At 38.3% G+C, this 6106-nt stretch overlaps 1 pseudogene; it reads right to left on the bottom strand.

The window, feature by feature from the left end:
• Positions 1-3285: 3285 nt before the first annotated feature.
• On the bottom strand, positions 3286-3881 carry LOC121488380 (annotated as a pseudogene).
• Between the last annotated feature and the right edge of the window lie 2225 nt (positions 3882-6106).

Below are 6106 nucleotides of genomic sequence, written 5' to 3'. Positions count from 1 at the left end.
CTCTAGCCTTCCCTGAGACTCTGTGAGCCTCCTACATCCTTTCAGGAATTGCTTTCTTGAGTAAACCAGCAAACATGGATTTAGTGCTTGCAACTAAAAATTCTGACAAGGACACAATATTTCTGTCATTGTCCCAGTCTTTGCCTGAAGGTGGGATTCTTTATCCACCTAGACTGTCCTGAGCACCTGAGCTGGCTTATCTCACATAACCATGGATGCAGGTGACAGGACTGTTCTGACCCCTTTCATTGTTTGCCTTTTGAAAGCAATTTAGAACCCATGGTGGCATCCCCCATCAAACCTGAAAGACATGTTCTTCATAATATGTTATAAAGACATAAATGCAAATAACCATGATTTCTAGATAATAGAGCTTTAAACAATAACTTTTCAGAAAATACATCATCTAACCCCTGTTGTAAAAAAGTGTAGCCTATCTTTTATGAGAGGCACTAAAAGCGTGGTATAGCTTGCTTGACAAGAGTAGTCATAGTCTTTTAAACTCATCTGTTCTGGAAGAAAAATTTTCACATTCCAGTGACAGATATCTCAGATTCCGTAAAGATTCCCTTGCCAGGGCCCTTCTACAGTACAATCCACTCATATACATAAAGTAGGAAACTTTTTTACGTACCTGATTATGCCACTCCACTGAGTAAACCTTAAGTCATTCTGTACTGACTTGGGCAAAAAGTCCAAATTCCTCAGCATTACTTGTAAGGTTAGCAATGCCTGTCTCTCCAGCCCTGTGTCTTGCTATGCTTTAAAACTGCACTCCTTGCCTCCAGCACTCCATTTATAGCCATGCTCTACTATTTATGGTTCATTCATTGAATGGAATATATTGTTCCTTACTTCCTATAGCTTGATTCACACTCTTCCATCTGTTTGGCATCACCTTCTAAACTTTGTCCAAATGATAAACAGTTATCCTTTTATCAATACACAACAACAATGTCAACTAACTCTAGAGTATCTGCATATTCACATATGGATTTTGTTTTAATCAAAATTCTTCCATTTGCAAATAACAGAACACTCAAACTGGCTTTAAGGACAAACAATTTGAACAGACACTTTACAAAGGATTTACAAATGGCCAATAAGTACGTGAAAATATGCTTAATATCATTAGTCATAAGAGAAATGCAAATTAAAATCACAATGAGGTATCATTTTTACATCTACTAGAATGATTACAATTATAACAGCAGACAACAAAAAATGTTAGCTAAGATATGGAACAACTGGAACTCTCATACATGGCTGCAGGGAGTTTATAATGGTACATGTACTTTAGAGGACTGATTGCCAATTTCTTTTAAAATTAAACATACATCTATCCAATGCCCAGCAATTCCATCCCTAGATATTTAGTCATGAGAAATGAAAACATATGTCCACAAAGACTCATATAAATATATTCATAGCAGTTATATTCATTATAGTGTAAAATGGAAATAATTTCAAATGCTCAACAATAGGACAATAATAATTAAACTGTTATATATTCATACAATTGACTACTACTCAGCCATATAAAGGAACCAACTATTAATATACACAATAGCATGGATGAATCTCAAAAACAGAGCAAAAAACACTACACCAAAAAAGTAAAAACTGCACAATTCCATAAACATGAAATTTTAGAGCAGGAAAATATAATCTACAGGGATAGAAGTCAGAAAGTGGTTGCCAAAGGGGAGACAGGGGAAGACTAACTGATAAAGGACATAAGGGATACACCTCTGGAGTGATAGACTGGGCACCTGGGTGGCTTGGTCAGTTAAGCATCTGGATTGATAGAAAGGTTCTATATCCTGTTTTGGGTGGCGGGTGTTCAAGTTATATATTTGTGGTGACCCATCAAATTGAATATTTAATATGCTCATTTTCTAATGTACACTTAATTCCAAATAATCTGGCTTTAAAAATAGATCCTCTCACTAGGCCCATGCATGCACATAAACACAACATTCTTCCCCCAATTTTAGCACATTTCCAGACCCAGAAGGTCACATCATCCAGAAGAATTCCTGGACTAAATGACTTCTAAGGGCTTCCAATAGCTCATATTCTCTGAAGAAAAAAAAACATGTCTGGAATCATAATGCCATCACAAAGTCAATGGGGAGAAATGAGTCTCCCAAATTCCATTGATTCAAGTTTCACCTGTAGCATATATTAAGAAACACTCACACACATCTTTCTTGGAAGTTAACTGCAAAAGTCAATGTCTTTATTCTGGCCCTATGGAACAAAGGTGGAATCTAGGAACTCATTGTAAAAAACAGCACAGATTGAGGATGACTGCAAGCAAGCGTAGAAAAGTCCTAGAACAGAAGGCCTGGTTTGGAGTCTCAGTTATACCACTAAACAAGCTAAAATACCCTAGAAAGAATCTTGGCCTACTGTCTCATTTCAAAGATGAGCACATTGATTTCCAGAGAAGAGGAAAGACTGGTTCAAGTTCAAACAGCAAGTGGCAGAGCCTGGATTACAACACTGTCTTATCAAATCCAATTGTTATGAATCCTGCTGTTTTGTTTGCCCAGTGTTTATTTTCTAGGAATTTCTGCTTCATCGAATTATGTACAGGGCTATAGAAGAAGCTGCTATAGTCCTTCAAAGTAACTTACACCACCTGGCCTACAGGTCATGGATATAGAGGTGGGCATCTAACTCAAGTTTCACCAATCTGTCATATCTGGGTGGGGGGTTGGGGGGGGGAGAGAAGGAAGAGGAGAAGAAAAAAAGAAAGATCTTATCTGCCAATAGATGCTTATACTTTAGGTGCTATTGACAATGGTCATCAGCTACCCCATGGAAAAGAAAAATCCATAAGTCAGAGGTGCCCAAAGACTAGGGTTGCTAATCAGCCTCCAGATTCTTTCTACAGAGCTTCTGGGAGTTCAGGGATATTCAAGGAAGTATTTGTTCCAGAAAACATAAAAAAGATAATTCTATTGGTGACAACTAAGTACTAACACGTGAACTAGAAACATAATACTACCTCTGAAGCTGAGATTCCTTACTCTAAGGAAAGGATGTGTAGTAGATATGGATGTCCATCATACAGTTATTTATAGTGCTGGCAAAAAGTAGAAATTACCTGCAAGAGAAACAAAAGCAAAAATGAACTATTGGGACTTCAAGATTAAAAAGCTTTGTGGGTTTTTGTTGTTGTTGTTGTTTGTTTGTTGGGTTTTTTTTTTTTTTTTTTTTGGTGTTGGTTTTTTTTCTTTTTTTGGTTTTATAGATTTATTTTCAAAGGGAAAAACAGACAATTTAAATACAAGTCTAAATAGAATTACTCTGTCAAAGGCAGCAATAATGCCAAAACGCGTTCTCACTTCCAGACATTCACCAGCATCTTCTGACTCCTCTCTCAGTGAAAAAAGGGGGTCTGATCTCTTACTCATGTACATCCTTCTTATCTGCAAGGTAATCTACAATTTCTTGTGGACACATTAACTTCTCCGCATCTGTGTCAGGAATTTCAAACCCAAATTCATCCTCCATGGCCATGATAATCTCCACTTGGTCCAAACTGTCTAAGCCCAGGTCTTTCATAAAGTGGGAACTTACCGAGAGCTTTTCTGGATCAATCTTGTCATAGAGTTTCAAGACATAAAGAACCCGGTCCTTGATCCCCTCTAACGTCAGAGGGGTGCATCGCTATACTGACAGCACAGCTGTGTGCCTGGAACCTGCGGGAGCACCGGGGCTGGCTGCAGAGCCCCAGGCCTCGTCCGGGTTCCCGCGGGGCACAGGGTGGTGCCGGGTGGCCGGGCCGCGGCCAGCATGGGAACCAGGGGCAGCGGCGCCAAGGCCGCAGGCGGTCGGCGGACACAAGCCAAAAGGACACGAGTCACCATGCCTGCGCCAACCCAGGATGCACCAAGATAAAAAGCTTTGGCACAGCAAAGGAAACAGTCAACAAAACTAAAAGGCAACCCAGAATGGAAGAAGATATTTGCAAATGACACATCAGATAAAGGGTTAGCATCCAAAATTTATAAAGAATTTATCAAACCCAACACCCCAAAAACAAATAATCCAGTCAAGAAATGGGCAGAAGATATGAACAGACATTTCCCCAAAGACATACAAATGGCCAACAGTCACGTGAAAAAAATGCCCCACATCACTGGGTATCAGGGAAATACAAACCAAAACCACAATAAGATAGCACGTCACTGGTCAGAATGGCTAAAATTAACAAGACAGGAAACAAGAGATGTTGGCAATGACACAAAGAAAAGGAAACCCTCATATGCTGTTGGTAGGACAGCAAACTGGTGCAGTCACTCTGGAAAACAGTATGGAGTTTCCTCAAAAAGTTAAAAATAGAACTACCCTATGACCCAGCAATTGCACTACCAGGTATTTATCCAAAGGATACAAACATAGTGATTCGAAGGGGCACATGTACCCCAATGTTTATAGCAGCAATGCCCACAATAGCCAAACTATGGAAAGAGCCCAGATGTCCATCAACATATGAATGGATAAAGAAGATGTGATATATAAATTGGTGTATATTATATATATAATATATATATAATACACACACACACACACAATAGAATATTACTCAACCATCAAAAAGAATGAAATCTTACCATTTGCAATGACATGGATAGAACTAGAGGGTATTATGCTAAGCGAAAAAGCCAGTCAGAGAAAGACAAATACCATATGATTTTACTCATATGAGGAATTTAGAAACAAAACAGATGAACACAGGGAAAGGGAAGAAAAAATAAAATAAGATAAAAACAACAAGGGAGGCTAACCATAAGGGACTCTTAACTACAGGGAACAAACTGAGGGTTGCTGGAGGGAAGGTGGGAGAATGGACGGGATAACTGGGTAATGGGCATTTAGAAGGACACTTGAAGTAATGAGCACTGGGTATTATAGGCAACTGATGAATCACAAAATTCTACCCTCAAACCAATAGTAGTACACTATGTTATCTAAATTGAATTTAAATTTAAAAAAGAAGAAAAAAATAAATAAAAGCAAACAAAAAAACAAAGTAGAAATCACCTAAATGTATAAAATAGGAGAGATGTTAAAAAAATTTTAATGTAGCCCTAAGATAAAATATTATATAGATATTAAATATCCTGTCCTAGAAGAGTATTTAATGATTTGGCCATTGTTTTTAATTTAATGCTAAATTTAAATATCATAATCAAAACTACATAAAACATAATCACAATTTTGTAAAAATATGGATACATACTATATGCATATATATACATAGATAAAAAGACTGGAAAGAGAAACTATGCTAACAAGATACCATCCGTGTTAGCCAGATTATGGTTTTGTTCCAGTTGGTCTCCAGTTACCTAGCAGAAGTAAGGACAAAGAAAATCAACCTTCTCTACTTCTATCTAATCCACTCAATTAAATTCAATACACTAAATGTCAGATTTCCTTAAAAGAAAAAAGAACTTTTATTTATTGGCTTTGTAGACAAATAAAAAGGAATTGACATCAACCCCATGTTTTGCAAATGCGCTACTCTTGGTCCTGGGTAGGATGTTTTCAAGATCATAAGCATCACCCTCAAGCTCCATATGGCCAGCAGTGGTTGCAGTTACTTACCCCTCGTGCATCTAATTTGCCTTGCTGCTGGGTTCCTGCCAAAGATGCTTGTTCTAGAGGAACCAAAGTAATTAACGTAGGCCTCAATGTGCCATCTGATCAAATGGATGTGACCAATAGCCCCCAGCCTGTCACCTGGGCTTGGTCTTGTCATAGTACCCACCTTGCTCCTATCATCACTGGTCTCCATCTCACTGAATTGTCTCTACAGAGGCAAGGGCAGAGTTTTCATTGATTCTTTACTCATAGACAGGGGTAATAGTCAAAATATCTAATAACCAGATTGGCTCATCCACCATCCAATCAGAAGAGGTACAGACAGCAGCTCTAGAGGAGAGTTCTAGAGGCCTTCGCTGTGCTTGTCATCAGTTTTTTAGTTGTTGGATCATGAGGAGGATCAAGACAACAGGAATCTTGGAAGGGATCACTTGGGTCTCAGAGCAGCATTTATTACTAACTGAATTGATATAACTTAATATTT

Source organism: Vulpes lagopus, chromosome 3 (genome assembly GCF_018345385.1).
Source record: "Vulpes lagopus strain Blue_001 chromosome 3, ASM1834538v1, whole genome shotgun sequence".
Taxonomy (NCBI): domain Eukaryota; kingdom Metazoa; phylum Chordata; class Mammalia; order Carnivora; family Canidae; genus Vulpes; species Vulpes lagopus.
This window is presented reverse-complemented; position numbering and strand designations above follow the sequence as displayed.